We start from the raw sequence: 20,914 nt of genomic DNA on the forward strand, positions 1-20,914 counted from the left end.
CTGGATGCCATCATTTTTCCTGATCACAAGGTATCATAAGAATCATAAGAACTAGCAGCGGGAGTAGCCAATTCAGCCTCTCGATCACGCTCCGCCATTCAATAAGATCATAGCTGATCTCAACTTAGCCTCAACTGCACTTTCCTGCCCATTCTCCGTAACCCTTCAACCCATTACTAAATAAAATTCTGTCTATCTCCTCCTTAATGTCCTGGCATCCACCACACTCTGGGTAGTGAATTCCACAGATTCACCAACCATTGAGAGAAGTAGTTTCTCCTCTTCTCTGTTTTAAACATTTTAACCTAAAACTATGACTTCTCATTTAGATCCACTCTCATTCTTCTAAACTCTAGGGAGTATAGGACTAAACTGTTCAATCCCTCTTCATATGACAAACCCCTCATCTCTGGAATCAATCTAGTGAACCTCCCCTGAACTGCCTGTAATGCCACGACATCTTTCCTCAAATTACGGGATCAAAACTGTGCACAATACTCCAGGTCTGGTTTCACCAGTGCCTTGTACAATTGCAGCAACACTTCTTTACTTGTGTATTCTATTCCTTTCGCTATGAACACCAAAATTCCATTGGCCTTATTACCTGCTGTACTGCATACCACATTTCTGCAACTCATGCACGAGGACATCCAGGTCCCTCTGCACCGAAGCACCCCAAAGTTTCTCTCCATTTAGATAATAAGGACAACAAGGAGAATCATAGAATTAGAATCCCTGCAGTGCGGTAGGAGGCAATTCTCAGCCCCCTTACTATACTCCTTATACACCTATGACTGTGCGGCCAAATTCCCCTCCAATTCAATTTTCAGGTTTGCTGACGACACCACCGTAGTGGGTCGGATCTCAAACAATTATGAGACAGACTACAGGAATGAAATAGAGAATCTGGTGAACTGGTGCAGCAACAATAATCTCTCCCTCAATGTCAACAAGACAAAGGAGATTGTCATCGACTTCAGGAAGCGTAAAGGAGAACATGCCCCTGTCCACATCAACGGGGATGAAGTAGAAAGGGTCGAGAGCTTCAGGTTTTTAGGTGTCCAGATCATCAACAACCTGTCCTGGTCCCCCTACACTGACATTATAGTTAAGAAAGCCCACCAACGCCTCTACTTTCTCAGAAGACTAAGGAAATTTGACATGTCAGCTACGACTCTCGTCAACTTTTACAGATGCACCATAGAAAGCATTCTTTCTGGTTGTATCACAGCTTGGTAAGGCTCCTGCCCTGCCCAAGACCGCAAGGAACTACAAAAGATTGTGAATGTAGCCCAATCCATCATGCAAACCAGCCTCTCATCCATTGACTCTGTCTACACTTCCCGCTGCCTCGGCAAAGCAGCCAAAATAATTAAGGACCCCACACGCCCTGGACATTCTCTCTTCCACCTTCTTCCTTTGGGAAAAAGATACAAAAGTCTGAGGTCACGTACCAACCGACTCAAGAACAGCTTCTTCCCTGCTGCTGCCAGACTTTTGAATGGACTTATCTTGCATTACACCCTAGCTATGACTGTAACACTACATTCTGCACTCTCTCGTTTCCTTCCCTATGAACGGTATGCTTTGTCTGTATAGCATGCAAGAAACAATACTTTTCACTGTACATTAATACATGTGACAATAATAAATCAAAATTTGGCCCATCAAACCTGCACCAACCACAATCCCACCCAGGTCCTATCCCCATAACTCCATGTATTTACCCTGCTAATCCCCCGACACGAAGTGGCAATTTAGCATGGCCAATCCACCTAATCCATATTTGGATGAAATCGCGAATCAAAGTTAACATAATCCAATCATGTCCATCGAAAGGAAACAAATGCTGATGTATTCCTTATGGATTCCTTTTCTGAAATCCCCACGTTAGATTTGCAAGCATCCCTTGCCATCCCTCTCATACATTCATTAATCACAGCCTGACAATATCACATGCCTTTCTGAACTTGCAAACAGGGCTGAACATCAGCAGCAGGTTAGAGAAGGCCTCAGCAACTTAATTGCTCAGTAAGGCTATTCGAACACCATGCTGACTGATCAATGCACGTCCTTAATTAATCAAATCAAAATTTTAAACGGCAGAATTTTACAAGAGGCTATACCTTTTTTTTAATTGCCTACAGCATCTACCAGTCTGCCATGAATCAAGTGTGTTCCTCTCTGTAGATATTTCATTTGGCATTGAAGAGCTGATGAAACAAAAAATTAAATTCCGTGCACAATCACACATTCCATTTCCTGTTACGACAGAGCTTACTTCAGGTTGTATAGCACCCCCATGAGGATCTCCATCAAACAGCTGCGTACTATGAAATTGCCTTTCACTAAATGATACGACTGTGTAATAAAACTGATTCAGAAATACTGGTAGCTCTCTCGGGGCCATATATTGCTCTTTTGGTGGAATGCAGGTTAACATCCATATTATAGAGAGAGATTTTAAAGTGGTAACTACGGACCATTTTGCGAGCACTGCTGCCTCACAGCGCCAGGGGCCCGGCTTCGACTCCTGGCTTGGGCCACTGTCTGTGCAGAGTCTACACGTTCTCCCCGTGCCTGCGTGGGTTTCCTCTGGGTGCTCCGGTTACCTCCTACAGTCCGAAAGATGTGCTGGTTAGGTGCATTGGCCATGCTAAATTGTTCCTCTGTACCCAAACAGGCGCCGGAGTGTGGCGACTAGGGGATTTTCACAGAAACTTCATTAGAGTGTTAATGTAAGCCTACTTAGAGTCATGGAATCCCTACAATGCAGAAGGAGGCCATTCAGCCCATCGAGCCTGAACCAACAACAATCCCACCCAGGCCCTATCCCTGTAACCCCACATATTTACCCTGCTAATCCCCCTGATATTAAGGGGCAAGTTATCATGGCCAATCAACCTAACGCATACATCTTTGGATTGTGGAAGGAAACTGGGGCACCCGGAGGAAACCCACACAAACATGGGGAGAAAGTGCAAACTCCACTCAGACAGCCACCCGATGCCAGAATTGAATCTCGGTCCCTGGTGCTGTAAGGCAACAGAAATAACCACTGTGCCACCGTGCCACCCATAACACTGTGTCACCATGCCGTCCATAACACTGTGTCACCATGCCGTCCATAACACTGTGTCGCCGTGCCACCCATAACATTGTCACCGTGCCACCCACAACACTGTGCCAATGTGCCACCCATAACACTGTGTCACTGTGCTGCCCATATGACAGGCGGCACGGTGGCACAGTGACACTAATGATAAAATTAAATAAAGTAAACCATCCAATCAACGTAGGGAAGACCAAACGTAGGCTGGATAACTGTTATACGGAACACCTCTGTTCAATCGACCAGCATTTTCCTGAGCTTCCTATTGTCTGTCATTTGGATTCTCCACCTTGCTCCCACTCTAACCCCGGCCTTAAACGTTCCAATGAGGCTCAACACCAGACGGAGGAACAAGACTTCCTCATTGATTCAGGACTTGACAACTTTCTGGACTCAACGGTGAATTCAACAATTTCAGATCCTAACTTCTGCCTCCATTTTGTTTTGTGTTTTTTTTGTAAGCAGGGTTCAAATGAGAGGTCACAGACCTGAACCATTGGGCAGCGATTTTCAATCCTCACTACGGCAACATTAATTGCTGTGGGGTGGGGGGGGGGGGGGGAGGGGGAGGCGGCGGGGGGCTGCGGTGGGACAATGCAGTTGTCAGGGAAAAAATTGGACCTCTCAGGGACAAAAGTGGGGAATTATGCTTGGAGCCCAAAGAAGTAGGGGAGATCCTAAATGAAAACTTTGCGTCGGTATTCACAAAGGAGAGGGATGTGTTGACTGGGAGTGTCTCGGAGGGGAGTGTTGAACCGTTGGAGAAAATCTCCATTACAAGGGAGGAAGTGTTAGGCTTGTTAGAGAATACAAAGACTGACAAATCCCCAGGGCCTGATGGAATCTATCCAAGGCTGCTCAGGGAGACGAGAGATGAAATCGCTGGGCCTCTGACGCAAATCTTTGTCTCGTCACTGGACACAGGTGAGGTCCCAGAGGATTGGAGGATAGCTAATGTGGTCCCGTTATTTAAGGAGGGTAGGAAGGATAACCCGGGTAATTATAGGCCGGTGAGCTTGACGTCCGTGGTGGGGAAGTTGTTGGAGAAGATTCTTAGAGATAGGATGTATGCGCGTTTAGAAAGGAATAAACTCATTAACGATAGTCAGCATGGTTTTGTGAGAGGGAGGTCATGCCTCACTAACCTGGTGGAGTTTTTTGAAGAAGTGACTAGAATGGTTGACGAGGGAAGGGCCGTGGATGTCGTCTATATGGACTTTAGTAAAGCGTTTGACAAAGTCCGTCATGGTAGGCTGGTGAAAAAGGTTGGATCTCATGGGATAAAGGGGGAGGTGGCTAGATGGGTGGAGAACTGGCTTGGTCACAGAAGACAGAGGGTGGTACTGGAAGGGTCTTTTTCCGGCTGGAGACCTGTGACTAGTGGTGTTCCGCAGGGCTCTGTATTGGGACCTCTGCTGTTTGTGATTTATATAAACGATCTGGAAGAAGGTGTAACTGGGGTGATCAGTAAGTTTACGGACGACACAAAATTGGCAGGACTTGCAGATAGTGAGGAGCATTGTCAGAGGCTACAGAAGCATATAGATAGGCTGGAAATTTGGGCAAAGAAATGGCAGATGGAGTTCAATCCTGATAAATGCGAAGTGATGCATTTTGGTAGAAATAATGGAGGGAGGAGCGATACGATAAATGGCAGAACCATAAAGGGTGTAGATACACAGAGGGACCTGGGTGTGCAAGTCCACAGATCCTTGAAGGTGACGTCACAGGTGGAGAAGGTGGTGAAGAAGGCATATGGCATGCTTGCCTTTATAGGACGGGGCATAGAGTATAAAAGTTGGGGTCTGATGTTGCAGATGTATAGAACGTTGGTTCGGCCGCATTTGGAATACTGCGTCCAGTTCTGGTCGCCACACTACCAGAAGGACGTGGAGGCATTGGCGAGAGTACAGAGGAGGTTTACCAGGATGTTGCCTGGTATGGAGGGGCTTAGTTATGAGGGGAGATTGGGTAAACTGGGGTTGTTCTCCCTGGAAAGACGGAGGATGAGGGGAGACTTAATAGAGGTGTATAAAATTATGAAAGGCATAGATAGGGTGAACGGTGGGAAGCTTTTCCCCAGGTCGGTGGTGACGTTCACGAGGGGTCATAGGTTCAAGGTGAAGGGGGGGAGGTTTAACACAGATATCAGAAGGACATATTTTACACAGAGGGTGGTGGGGGCCTGGAATGCGCTGCCAGGCAAGGTGGTGGAGGCGGACACACTGGGAACATTTAAGACTTATCTGGATAGCCACATGAACGGAGTGGGAATGGAGGGATACAAATGAATGGTCTAGTTTGGACCAGGGAGCGGCACGGGCTTGGAGGGCCGAAGGGCCTGTTCCTGTGCTGTATTGTTCTTTGTTCTTTGTTCTTTGCAGCTGGTGCTCAAAAATCAGTTTCCCTTTGGCAAAAAAGGTGGCAGGATCCTCCACTCCCACTCGTCACAGCGAGTCGCGATTCCCGCCAGCGATCAGCATAAAACTGATTTGCATACTGCTCATGGGATGCTGATGAAGGCCCGGCTGGAATCAGACCCCCGTCCCCGATTGTCCTTGATTGTCCATCGGGTAACCACGCCAATCCTGAACATCTAAAGGCAGATGTAACATGTAAAAGTCGGCACTTGGGCAACTCACAAAGGTGAAGAGAGGATGGAGGCCCTGGTATGCAGCCTGCAGTGCTCGGTGAGGGATCTTCTCTTTGAAGTAGAATCCAGGAGGTGGTTACTCTTGGCACAGCAAGTTCTTCCATGGAGTGGTCTTCCATCCAGAGTCTGTTCCCAGGGATCAGACCTCCATCCAGAGTCTGTTCCCAGGGATCAGAGCTTCATCCTACAGCTTCCGGCTCCAAGCACAAATTATCATTGTGGTCCTTAATAAGCCCTACTCTTTCATTAGTTATCCATTTACCCTTAATGTACTTGTAAAACAAATTGGGATTTCCCTTTACTTTACCTGCCAGTGTCCTTTTATGCCCCCTTTTTGCTCTCCTAATTTCCTTTTTAAGTTCCCTCCTGAACATGCTATACTCCTCATAGAATAGAAATGATAGAATCCCGACAGTGTAGAAGGAGGCCATTCGGCCCATCGAGTCTGCATCGACCACAATTCCACCCAGGCCCTATCCCCGTAACTCCACATATTTACCCTGCTAATCCTCCGAAACACGAGGATCAATTTAGCATGGCCATCTAACCTACACATCTTTGGAGTGTGAGAGGAAACCCACGCAGACACGGGGAGAATGTGCAAACTCCACACAGACAGTGATCCGAGGCCTGAAATGAACCCGGGTCCCTGGTGCTGTGAGGCAGCAGTGCTAACCACTGTGCCATCGTGCCGCCCACTCCTCTAGGGCTTCAGGTGTTTTGATTCCTCGATATTTGCCATAGCCTCCCGTTTTTTTCTTCATCCGATTCTGTATATCCCTCGATATCCAGGGTTCATTAGATTTGTTGGTTCCATCCTCTTTCTTTATTGGAACATGTTGGTTCTGTACTCTCCCTATTTCCTCCTTGAATGTATCTCACTCTTCCATCACAGAGTAACCGAACAACGGCTGCTCCCAGTCCACTCTGGCCAAATCAACATTACAAAGTGCATTGTCGTATATTTTTTGGAGCTGCAACACCTCACTACATTCCTCACATTGATCCAGTGCCGTGTATAAGCAACTTGTTTCACATTTAATGGGCTTTATTTTCTGTTTGGGGTTGGGAACCAGACAATTTACAGCTCCCAATCTCATGCCACACCTATACAATTCACATGTCAACATCTCATAGAACTCATAGAAACCCTACAGTACAGAAAGAGGCCATTCGGCCCATCGAGTCTGCACCGACCACAATCCCACCCAGGCCCTACCCCCACATCCCTACATATTTACCCACTAATCCCTCTAACCTACGCATCTCAGGACACTAAGGGCAATTTTTAGCATAGCCAATCAACCTAACCCGCACATGTTTGGACTTCAAATGAAAATGCCGTAACTGGGCCAGCCATGTGATTGATGCCCACTTAGGGGCACTAAGGGCGGCACGATAGCACAGTGGTGAGCACTTCTGCCTCACAGCGCCTGGGGCCCAGGTTCACTTCCGGCATCGGGTCACTGTTTGTGTGGGGTTTGCATGTTCTCTCCGTGTCTGCGTGGATTTCTTCCGAGTGCTCCGATTTCCTCCCACAGTCCAAAGACGTGCAGGTTAGGTTGATTGGCCATGCTAAATTGCCCCTTAGTGTTAGGGGGACGAGCAGGGTAAATAAGCAGGGTTATAGGGATAGGGATAGGGCCTGGGTGGACTTGTGGTCGGTGCAGACCCGATGGGTCGAATGGCCTCTTTCTGCGCTGTAATGATTTTATGATTCTATGAAGTGTTACCAAAAAGCAAGAGCTTCCTGCAGAGCATTAGTGACAAAAGTAGATGGCAGCCATGATGGTGCCTGCCACTGCCAAGCTGGAGAGAGCAGACAGTAACCCAGAGAGGCAGCAGATAAGTGGCCAAACAGCCAAGTAAAAGGTAATGGGCATCATCCAATGCAGAATCGCCCATCTCATCAAATATAAACCTTTCACTTCAGTGTACAAAGGATCCAACAGCTGTACACAAATGTGCATCAGACTGTTTGGTTTCACCAAGTTACAAAGACAATTGCATCCTTGTCCTCTACGGCCAGTTAAGTAGCTTCTCAAGGAACGTAGCAGACTGTTAATTCGAGGCGAACTGGTTCCCAACTGTCTTCCATAACCCACCACCCCACCACCACAGCAGCACAGTGGTTAGCACTGCTGCCTCAGAACGCCAGGGACCCGGGTTCGATTCCCAGCTTGGGTCACTGTCTGTGCAGAGTCTGCACGTTCTCCCCGTGTCTGTGTGGGTTTCCTCTGGTTGCTCCGGTTTCCTCCCACAGTGCGAAAAACATATTGGTTACGTGTATTGGCCATGTTAAATTCCCCCTCAGTGTACCCGAACAGGCGCCGGAGTGTGAAAACTGGGGGATTTTCACAGTAACTTCATTGCAGTGTTAATGTAAGCCTACTTGTGACACTAATAAATAAATCATGCCCAATAACCCTCACTGAAAATTCCAGCACAACCCACCAGCATCCAGACACTGACAAATCGGAGGCAATTTTCCCGGCCCACTCACTTGGGGAATCATAGCAGATGAGGGTCAGAACTTGCGAAGATCCGTTGACCTCGGACAGGATTTTTATGTTCTGGGGCGAGCGTGGCCCATCAACTGGAAGCACTGTTTATAAAACCTGCCAACTTCTTCAAGTACAGGAGCAGGAATGTCTTGATGCAATAATACAGGGCCTCTGTGCAGGTTTGAGCTCCTTATCTGAGGAAGAATGTTCTTGCTCCAGAGGGAGTACAGAGAAGGTTTATCAGACTGATTTCTGGGATGGCAGGAGCGATGTATGAGGAGAGATTGAGTCAGTTAGGATTGTTTTTGCTGGAGTTCAGAAGAATGAGGGGAATCTCATAGAAACCTATGAAATTCTAACAGGACTAGACAGGGAAGATACAAGAAGGATGTCCCTGATGGTGGTGGTGTCCAGAAGCAGGAGTCACAGTCTGAGGATACAGGATGGACTGTTTAGGACAGAGATGAGGAGAAATGTCTTCACCCAGAGAGTGATCAGCCTGTGGAATGCATGACCGAAGAAAGTAGTTGAGACCAAAACATTGTATGTTTTCAAGGAGCAGTTAGATATAGCTTGTGGAGCGAAGGGGGTCAAAGGATATGGGTGGAAGGTGGGGTCAGGCTATTGAGTTGGATGATCAGCCATGATCATAATGAATAGCAGAGCAGGCTCGGAGGGCAAGTGGCCTCCTCCTGCTCCAATTTTCTATGTTTCTATGTTCCAGGTCCAACCCCCTTGGGCAATTGAAAACCCCGGTCAATCAGTCAAACAAAAAGAACAATAAGTATATTTGTTTCATTGTGTAATAGGTTATTGTGCTGGAAAACTACTTGTGTTGTCATGTAGGGGGTCCTTGGACCTCAGAAACAAAAGATTAGGAACCCCAGCTATAAGGTACAGATTGCACTGTGCACCATGTGGTGCTTTTCCACACACGGTGGCTGGGTACAAATGCTGGTTGTACGCAAAAAAAGAAAATCGCCAATTGGAATAGGTAATAACACAGTGCCATCTGCTCTCTTCATAGCTGGCTTCAGTAGTCCTCCAGAACAGTACCATTCACTTGAGCACTAAGACAGCCAGCCACAGTCTAGATAGAGACATCTGGCGAGCGGGGAATGCGCATTGTTAATTGATCCTATTATGAGCAATCCTGAAATTATTGATGCAACTGATCCCAACATAGCAGCAGGCAGAATTTTCAAAAATTTAATTAACACAATCTAGAATTGAATGATAGTCTTAGTCATGGCGACCATGAAACTATCATCAATTTTGTTCACCAATGTTCCTTTAGGGAAGAAAATCTGCCATCCTTACGTGGTCTGGCCTACATTTGACTATGGATCCATAGCAATGTGGTTCACTCTTAAATGCCTCTGAATTTGCCTCGGCAGCTATTTGTAGAATAGGATCACTACATTGCAGAAGGAGGCCACTCGGCCATTCAAGTCTGCACCGACTCTCCGACAGAGCATCCCACCCAGGCCCCCAACCCCTGTCCTACCCCCATGCCCCATCCCTAACCTACACATCTTTGATAACTAAGGGGCAATTTAGCATGGCCAATCCACCTAACCTACGCGTCTTTCAGACTGTGGGAGGAAACTGGACCACCCGGAGGAAACCCACGCAGACACGGGGAGAATGTGCAGACTCCACACAAACAATCACCCAAGGCCAGAATCGAACCCTGTTGCCATGAGGCAGCAGTGCTAACCACTGTGCCACTGTGACATGCCACCTTCAGTTCAAGGGTAATTGGAGAAGTCAAGGCAACAATATAAAGGCCTCATTTGGAGTACTGCATGCAGTTCTGGTCACCACACTATCAGAAGGACGTGGAAGCTTTGGAGTGAGAGCAAAGAAGGTTCACCAGGATGTTGCCTGGTCTCGAGGGCGTTGGCTGGGAGGAGAGGTTGAATAAACTAGAATTGTTTTCACTGGAAAGACGGAGGATGAGGGGAGACCTGATAGAAGTCTACAAAATAATGAGAGGCATCGACAGGGTGGATAGTCAGGCTTTTTCCAAGGGTGGAAGTGTCAATTACAAGGGGGCACAGGTTCAAGGTGAGAGGGGAAAAGTTTAAAGGAGTTGTGCGGAGGATGTTTTTCACACAGAGAGTGGTGGGTGCCTGGAACGCGCTGCCAGAGGAAGTGGTGGAAGCAGGCACATTAGTAACATTTAGAAGGATCTGGATGGGTACATGAATAGGGAAGGAAGAGAGGGATACGGTCCGAATAAGAGAGGGTTTTTTTTGGTTTAGTTAGGGCATCATGATCAGCACGGGCTTGGAGGGCCAAAGGCCCTGTTCCTGAGCTGTGCTTTTCTTTGTTCTCTTTGTTCTTTGTTCTTAGTTTTTCCAGCATTTTCCGTTTTTGTTTCAGTTCTCCAGCATCTGCAGTATTTTATTTTCTCTCTGTTACATTTCAGCTTTTACGGAATCTTGCAGATTCAAGGACAATTTGTAAGTGGATAATTTTCCAATCATACAACAGCAATTTGATCAAGTGTTTCATGTTTAATTCAAATTACCTGAAGTGCGTGTTCTTTCAAACTGACATTCAAGTAAAACTAAAGAAAATGGGTCTTTGTTTTTCTCTTCTTGTGAATGGCACCATCGGCAATCATCTGGTCAGCTAAGCATTAGATTGGCTGAGTTGATTGGAACATCACCTCTATGTCAAAAGGTTGTGTGTTATTTTCACCATCCCGTCACAGAATCACACAATCTTATGGTTCAGAAGGAAACCATTTGGCCTGTTTTACCTGTGTTTGCTTTTTGAAAGAGCTATCGGATTAGTTCCATCTCCCCTCCTACTCTTTCATCTGAGTCTTTCTCCATTGTGCCAGGTCCCAGATGCCCCATTCATAGAATCATCTGTTGCCTACAGTGAAAAATAATACCATTCGGCCCATCGAGCCTACACTGAGAACAAGCCCAGCCAGGACCTATCCCTGTAACTCCAAGTCATAGAGTCATAGAGGTTTACAGCATGGAAACAGGCCCTTTGGCCCAACTTGTCCATGCTGCCCTTTTTTTTAATACCCCTAAGCTAGTCCCAATTGCCCGCGTTCGGCCCATTTCCGTCTATACCCATCTTACCCATGTAACTGTCCAAACGCTTTTTAAAAGACAAAATTGTACCCGCCTCTACTACTACCTCTGGCAGCTTGTTCCAGACACTCACCACCCTCTGTGTGAAAAGATTGCCTCTCTGGACACTTTTGTATCTCTTCCCTCTCACCATAAACCTATGCCCTCTAGTTTTAGACTCCCCTACCTTTTCAGAAAAGATATTGACTGTCTAACTGATCTGTGCCCCTCATTATTTTATAGACCTCTATAAAATCACCCCTATGCCTTCTACGCTGCAGAGAAAAAAGTCCCAGTCTATCCAACCTCTCCTTATAACTCAAACCATCAAGTCCCAGTAGCATCCTAGTAAATCTCTTCTGCACTCTTTCTAGTTTAATAATATCCTTTCTATAATAGGGTGACCAGAACTGTACACAGTATTCCAAGTGTGGCCTTACCAATGACTTGTACTACTTCAACATGATGTCCCAACTCCTGCAGTCAATGTTCTGATCAATGAAACTAAGCATGCTGAATACCTTCTTCACCACTTTGTCCACCTGTGACTCCACTTTCAAGGAGCTATGAACCTGTACCCCGAGATCCCTTTGCTCTCTAACTCTCCCCAATGCCCTACCATTAACTGAGCAAGTCCTGCCCTGGTTCAATCAACCAAAATGCATCACCTCGCGTTTATCTAAATTAAACTCTATCTGCCATTTGTCAGCCCACTGGCTCAATTGACCAAGATCCCATTGCAATCCGAGATAACCTTCTTCATTGTTCACTATGACACCAATCTTGGTGTCATCTGCAAACTTACTAACCATGCCTCCTATATTCTCATCCAAATCATTAATATAAATGACAAATAACAGTGGACCCAGCACCGATCCCTGACGCACACCACTGGTCACAGATCTCCAGTTTGAAAAACAACCCTCTACAACCACCCTCTGGCTTCTGCCATCAAGCCAATTTTGTATCCATTTAGCTACCTCACCCTGGATTCCATGAGATTTAATCTTATGCAACAACCCACCATGCGGTACCTTGTCAAAGGCCTGGGTGGGATTGTGACCTGTGTAGGTTTCCTCTGGGTGCTCCGGTTTCCTCCCACAGTCCAAAGATGTGCCTGTTAATCCTCCTGATACTAGTGTCAATTTAGCATTGCCAATCAACCTAACCCACACATCTTTTGGACTGTGGGTCAGTGCTTACTGTCCTTCAGCTTATTGCCCAGAATATTCCGAAATGAGGCATCTTGCAGTGTGCCCTGTTAATTAGGCATTATGTACGGCTAATATAACAGAGAGAGCAGTTTCAGACACATCCAATTAGCATTTTCACACTGGTTCATAAAACTCCTACAGTGCAGAAGGAGGCCATTCGGCCCATCGAGTCTGCACTGACCACAATCCCACCCAGGCCCTATTCCTGTAACCCCAAGTATTTATCCTGCTAATCCCTCTGACACTAGGGTCAATTTATCACAGTCAATCAACTAACCAGCACAACTTTGGACTGTGGGAGGAAACCGAAGAACCCAGAGGAAACTCACGCAGACTCGGGGAGAATGTGCAAACTCCATGCTGACAGTCACCCAAGGTGGGAATCGAACCCGGGTCCCTGGTGCTGTGAGGCAGTAGTGCTAACTACTGTGCCACCATTCCTTCCACCATGTGTAACATCAGGACAAAAACACAGGCAATGGTGGAAATATATAGCTGCTCAGACAATATCTGTCCTGAACAAGATTAATGTTTTAGACACAGGGATTATGGAGAATAGACATTAACCTATCAAGTTCTCTTATCTGGGCACAAGTGCTGACTGCCAACTGGGTACATCTAATACTTCTTGCTTTAGTTTCAATTTTTCAATATTCCAATGTTTTTTCTTTTTATTTATAATGTTTATTAATATTTACATGTGTCAATGTCACCATATTTATCAATGTTTAGATTTATCGATTCTTTCATTTCATGAGATGGTGATGAATGTTGATTTTTTGTTGCAACTTTCATCTTAGTGGCTGCAAGTTATTTACCAATGGAGCCTGTTTGAGAGCTATCAGCTCGTTAGCTCCACCAAGAGGAACAGCAGAATGCATGCAAAGTTTTGCCACTTTCTCCAGTTCAGCTGGAGGAGCAAGGAGGTCACAAAATCCGGAAATCAAATCTAAAACAAATCTATCAATAGATTGGAGAAGCAGTGGGATTGGGCGATACACATAGTCGTGACATAGCTCAGTAAGGCCATAAAAAAGCAAACAAAATAATGAGGTTAATTTCTAAAGGGGTAGATTCACGAAGCAAAGTTACATTAAACCTATATAGTTATGATGTGGAGATGTCGGCATTGGACTGGGGTGGGCACAGTAAGAAGTCTCACAACACCAGGTTAAAGTCCAACAGGTTTATTTGGTAGCATGAGCTTTCGGAGTGCTGCTCCTTCATCAGATGAGTTCATTCACCTGATGAAGGAGCAGTGCTCCAAAAGCTCGTGATTCCAAATAAACCTGTTGGATTTTAACCTGGTGTTGTGAAACTTATACAAAATATTTGTTTGCCCACACTCGTAGTACGGTGAACAGCTCTGTCAGAATCAATGTCCGTTAATTTCACATCTCGCTTGCAGTTGTACTTGTAGCGAAAGTATGAGTTTATTTATTATTTATTAGTGTCACAAGTTGGCTTACATCAACATTGCAATGAAGTTACTGCCCTAGTTCCCTAGTCACCACACTCCGGCGCCTGTTCAGGCACACTGAGGAAGAATTTAACATGGTCAATGCACCTAACCAGCACGTCTTTTCGACTGTGGGAGGAAACTGGAACACCTGGAGGAAACCCACGCAGACATGGGGAGAACATGCAGACTCAGCATTGGCAGTAGTCCAAGCCGGGAATCGAACCTGGGTCGCTGGCGCTGTGAGGCAGCAGTGCTAACCACTGTGCCCATGAGGTCCTGAGCCAGTGGCTTGTTCACCACACAGAAGGTCTCTGGGTTATGGTTGCCATCCATCTGATGAACAGAGCCAAGTCACCACCACAAAGGTTATTGGCTTAGCAATGCGTTTATGTGCCTGGAATTAACATGCTCCAGACGCTCTGAGCTGGCACACTTGCCCTGCCATGAAATACCAAGAAAACATCAGCCTTCTCTCCTGCCTAGCACTGTTATCCAGACCTTTAGCTCTGCAGACCGGAGGCGCACATCGGAATCGTTTATTTCCCCCAAGAAATCTTCATCCTGAATATCTTTAATTCCAATTGACTATACAGTAGGATGATGAGAAGCTTGTTCCCACTCTCTTCCCTTCATCTGCAGAATCATTTAAAGTGCCCAGTCTTTCCACAGAGAAAGAATTTGGCTCCCTCTGCTGGGCAATCTGCAGGGTGCTGCTCTTTTTGGCACCGCATCTGCAACACTTTAAAATAGGTGGAACGGTTCTTCCCGCCCCTTCAGTGGTTTCGGCAGGCGTTTTTATGAGCTTTTTGGTGGGCAGGCTTTCGAACTTTGAGCCCACATACTCGCGAGCCTCAGCGTCTTCCCAAAGTGCACCCTGATTCTGGTCACAACTCCACTTGCCTAGCAAACTGCTCGACCTTCTCAAACATTACAATTCTTTGGTTTGCAAAAGATTCAACAGTGCATTGTTGAACATGCCGAGTACACTGCGGTCGTAAGTTAACTCATACTTTCAAGTTCTATAGCTGCAACTACTGGCCAGTCAATACAAGTCACTGATAAATGAATCGATGGATTCACCCAGGCTCTGGCTCATTTGGTGGAATGTTGCCTGTTTAATGACTAGATTCTTCTTAGGGCTTAAGTACTTATCAAAGGCATTCATAATGTCTTTATAGGATGCCATGGTCTCACTGACTGCTCATCACACCAGGACATCATCAGCTATGGCCCCAATTGCATGTAGAAGGGTACAGACCAGTGCTTTTGTGCTTTATCTTGGAAAACTGAAGCCGCTCAGTACTTTTCAAACTGTTTCCTCCAGAGCTCCCATCGTTGTCCTTGCTGCAAACTCTAAATGTGCTGGAAGGGCGATGGGAGGGTGGTCCATGTAGAATGGCTATGAGCATAGTGTGTGGTTTACTGTCCTTTCAGTTTTGTTCTTCTTTGTTGTGAGGATCAGCTATTCCAAGGTCTTAAAACCTGGGTTACCAATTTGTGATCTGTTTACAAAACTGCAGTCCCCAATGCTGCCAGCATATTTATAGAGTCATAGAGGTTTACAGCATGGAAGCAGGCCCTTCGGCCCAACTTGTCCATGCCACCCCTTTTTTATCCCCTAAGTGAGTCCCAATTGCCCACATTTGGCCCATATCCGTCTATACCCATCGTACCCATGTAACTGTCTAAATGCTTTTTAAAAGACAAAATTGTACCCGCCTCTATTACGACATCTGGCAGCTTGTTTTAGGCCCTTACCACCCTCTGTGTGAAAAACTTCCCCTCTGAACCCTTTTGTGTCTCTCCCCTCTCACCCCAAACCTATGCCCTCTAGTTTTAGACTCCCGTACCTTTGGGAAAAGATATTGACCATCTAGCTGATCGATGGCCCTCATTATTTTATAGCACTCTATAAGATCATCCCTAAGCCTCCTATGTTCCAGAGAAAAATATTTAATGGGATTGTTCTTGCTTTTGAATGGCTTGAGATAGTCAATACAAAGGTTTTCTTCAAACTATTGATTTTCTTGATTTTATTTTATTTTATTTTATTATTGTCACATGTATTGGCATACAGTGAAAAGTATTGTTTCTTAGTGCACTATACAGACAAAGCATACTGTACATAAAGAAGGAAAGGAGGGAGTGCAGAATGTAGTGTTACAGTCATAGCTAGGGTGCAGAGGAAGATCAACTTAATGCAAGGTAGGTCCATTCAAAAGTCTGACAGCAGCAGGGAAGAAGCTGTTTTTGAGTCGGTCGGTACGTGACCTCAGACTTTTGTATCTTTTTCCCGATGGAAGAAGGTGGAAGAGAGAATGTCCAGGGTGTGTGGGGTCCTTGATTATGCTGGCTGCTTTTCTGAGGCAGCGGGAAGTGTAAACAGAGTCAATGGATGGGATGCTGGTTTGCGTGATGGACTGGGCTTCATTCATGAATCTTTGTAGTTTCTTGCGGTCTTGGACAGAGCAGGAGCCATACCAAGTTGTGATACAATTGTGATATAACTTACCCTGTTTATAAAGACTTCATGGTAAGTACATGGTTCTCTAAACACAGACTGTTCTGTGCCTTGCTCCTTTGGTCATCTGACCCTGATATCATGCCAACATCATCATTATCATGAGCATGAGTACTTTACTCTACAAGAGAGGCTGTGCTAAAACTGTATAAAACATTAGTTAGACCACAATTAGAATACTCTATACTCTATACTCTGGTCATCACACAGCAGCAAGGATGTGATCATGCCAGAGAGGGTACAGAGATGATGAATAAGGATGTTGGCATAAATGAAGAATGTTTGCTATCAGGAAAAATAGGGTAGGCTGGGTTATTTTTTTTGGAACAGAGGAGGCTGAGGGGAAATTTAGTTGAGGGTGAATAAAGTTATGGATTGACGTGTCTGCCAGTTGCCTCTGTCCAGTCTGATCCTTTAAATTTCGGGGAGCCTACCAGAGTCTGGGAGTCTCCGGACCGACTAAACTTATAAGGAGTTTATCCATGGGGTATTCCTGGGTGGCATGGTGGCACAGTGGTTAGCACTGCTGCCTCACAGCTCCAGGGACCTAGTTTCAATTCCCGGCTTGGGTCACTGTCTGTGTGGAATTTGCATGTTCTCCCAGTGTCTACATGGGTTTCCTCCGGGTGCTCCGGTTTCCTCCCACAGTCCAAAGATATGCGGGTTAGGTTGATTGGTCATGCTAAATTGCCCTTTAGCGTCCCGGGATGTGTAGGTTAAGGGATTAGAGGGGTAAATGTATGGGGTCTTGGGGATAGGGTCTGGGGTGGGATTGTTATTGCTGCAGACACGATGGGCCGAATGGAAGAACTCACCCAATTCAAGAATTCAACAGAATTCACCTAAGGAGGAACAAAGAACATGATTAGTAAAGCAAAAAAATGTTTTTATTAAAGGGAAACATAGAATTATAGAAACCCAACAGTATAGAAGGAGGCTATTCAGCCCATCAAGTCTGCGATGACTCACTGACAGAGCATTTTACCCTACCCCCATAACTCGATGTATTTACCCTGTTAATCCACCTAACCCAAACATCCTGGGACACTAAGGAGCAATTTAGAGTGTCCAGTCCACCTAGCCTTCACATCTTTCAGACTGTGGAAGGAAACCAGAGGACCCGGAAGAAACACATACAGACACAGGGAGAGTTTACAATCTCCACACAGTCAACCGAGGCTGGAATTGAACCCGGGTTCCTGGCGCTGTGAGGCAACAATGCTAACCACTGTGCCACCGTGCCACCCTTCTTCACCACTCATCTTAAAACAACAATCTTTTATAGAAACGATTTGAACTTCAAGTTATTACATAACATGACATAGAAATGAACTGCAGTGCATTGTTTTTTAAATAGCTTTGTTACTACTTGGGGACCATGATGTGGCATAGTCTTCCATTACAAATATAGGGTAACACGTTCGTTATCAGTAAATGACGGATGGGATATAATGCAGGGGGTCATTTTCAGATTGTTCCATTGTACAATTTACATTTATGCCAACCAGTTAAAAGGAGCACGTAAATCAAAGTGACATATGTGCAGACAACCATCTCAGATGTTGCTAACAGATATTTGTTCTGTTCGAATGTGAAGGTGAGTTAGCAACAAGATTGGTAGAGAGAAATAACCTGAATTTATATTGTGCTTTTCACAACCTTGGGCTGTCCCGAGATAGAACATAGAACATAGAACAGTACAGCACAGAACAGGCCCTTCGGCCCACGATGTTGTGCCGAGCTTTATCTGAAACCAAGATCAAGCTATCCCACTCCCTATCATCCTGGTGTGCTCCATGTGCCTATCCAATAACCGCTTAAATGTTTCTAAAGTGTCTGACTCCACTATCACTGCAGGCAGTCCATTCCACACCCCAACCACTCTCTGCGTAAAGAACCTACCTCTGATATCCGTCCTGTATCTCCCACCACGAACCCTATAGTTATGCCCCCTTGTAATAGCTCCATCCACCCGAGGAAATAGTCTTTGAACGTTCACTCTATCTATCCCCTTCACCATTTTATACACCTCTATTAAGTCTCCCCTCAGCCTCCTCCGCTCCAGAGAGAACAGCCCTAGCTCCCTCAACCTTTCCTCATATGACCTACCCTCCAAACCAGGCAGCATCCTGGTAAATCTCCTCTGCACTCTTTCCAGCGCTTCCACATCCTTCTTATAGTGAGGTGACCAGAGCTGCACACAATATTCCAAATGTGGTCTCACCAAGGTCCTGTACAGTTGCAGCATAACCCCACGGCTCTTAAACTCCAACCCCCTGTTAATAAAAGCTAACACACTATAGGCCTTCTTCACAGCTCTATCCACTTGACTGGCAACCTTTAGAGATCTGTGGATATGGACCCCAAGATCTCTCTGTTCCTCCACAGTCTTCAGAACCCTACCTTTGACCCTGTAATCCACATTTAAATTTGTCCTACCAAAATGAATCACCTCACATTTATCAGGGTTAAACTCCATTTGCCATTTTTCAGCCCAGCTTTGCATCCTATCTATGTCTCTTTGCAGCCTACAACAGCCCTCCACCTCATCCACTACTCCACCAATCTTGGTGTCATCAGCAAATTTACTGATCCACCCTTCAGCCCCCTCCTCTAAGTCATTAATAAAAATCACAAAGAGCAGAGGACCAAGCACTGATCCCTGCGGCACACCGCTAGCAACCTGCCTCCAATCCGAAAATTTTCCATCGACCACCACCCTCTGTCTTCGGTCAGACAGCCAGTTGCCTATCCAATCGGCCAACTTTCCCTCTATCCCACACCTCCTCACTTTCATCATAAGCCGACCATGGGGGACCTTATCAAATGCCTTACTAAAATCCATGTATATGACATCAACTGCCCTACCTTCATCAACACACTTAGTTACCTCCTCAAAAAATTCTATCAAATTTGTGAGGCACGACTTGCCCTTCACGAATCCGTGCTGACTATCTCGGATTAATCCGCATCTTTCTAAATGGTCGTAAATCCCATCCCTAAGGACCCTTTCCATCAATTTACCAACCACCGAAGTAAGACTAACCGGTCTATAATTACCAGGGTCATTTCTATTCCCTTTCTTAAACAGAGGAACAACATTCGCCATTCTCCAGTCATCTGGCACCATCCCCGTGGACAGCGAGGACCCAAAGATCAATGCCAAAGGCTCTGCAATCTCATCCCTTGCCTCCCAAAGAATCCTAGGATACATTTCATCAGGCCCAGGGGACTTATCAACCTTCAGTTTATTCAAAACTGCCAAGACATCCTCCCTCCGAACATCTATTTCCTCCAGCCTATTAGCCTGTAACACCTTCTCTTCCTCAAAAACATGGCCCCTCTCCTTGGTGAACACTGAAGAAAAGTATTCATTCATCACCTCGCCTATCTCTACTGACTCCATACACAAGTTCCCACTACTGTCCTTGACCGGCCCTAACCTCACCCTGGTCATTCTTTTATTCCTCACATAAGAGTAAAAAGCCTTGGGGTTTTCCTTGATCCGACCCGCCAAGGACTTCTCATGTCCCCTCCTAGCTCTCCTAAGCCCCTTTTTCAGCTCATTCCTTGCTAACTTGTAACCCTCAATCGAGCCATCTGAACCTTGTTTCCTCATCCCTACATAAGCTTCCCTCTTCCTTTTCACAAGACATTCCACCTCTTTTGTGAACCATGGTTCCCTCACTCGGCCATTTCCTCCCTGCCTGACAGGAACATACCTATCAAGGACATCCAGTATTTGTTCCTTGAAAAAGTTCCACTTTTCATTAGTTCCTTTCTCTGACAGTTTCTGTTCCCAACTTATGCCCCCTAATTCTTGCCTAATCGCATCATAATTACCCCTCCCCCAATTGTAAACCTTGCCCTGCCGTACGGCCCTATCCCTCTCCATTGCAATAACAAAAGACACCGAATTGTGGTCACTATCTCCAAATTGCTCTCCCACAACCAAATCTAACACTTGGCCCGGTTCATTTCCCAGTACCAAATCCAATGTGGCCTCACCTCTAGTCGGCCCATCCACATATTGTGTCAGGAAACCCTCCCGCACACACTGCACAAAAACTGCCCCATCCAAACTATTTGACCTACAAAGGTTCCAATCAATATTTGGAAAGTTAAAGTCCCCCATGACAACTACCCTGTGACCCCCACACATATCCATAATCTGCTTAGCAATTTCTTCCTCCACATCTCTATTACTATTTGGGGGCCTATAGTAAACTCCTAGCAACGTGACCGCTCCTTTCCTATTTCTAACTTCAGCCCATATTACCTCAGTGTGCAGATCCCCCACGAAGTGCCTTTCCGCAGCCGTTAAACTATCCTTGATTAACAATGCCACTC

This window comes from Mustelus asterias, chromosome 4 (assembly GCF_964213995.1).
Source record: "Mustelus asterias chromosome 4, sMusAst1.hap1.1, whole genome shotgun sequence".
Taxonomy (NCBI): Eukaryota; Metazoa; Chordata; class Chondrichthyes; order Carcharhiniformes; family Triakidae; genus Mustelus; species Mustelus asterias.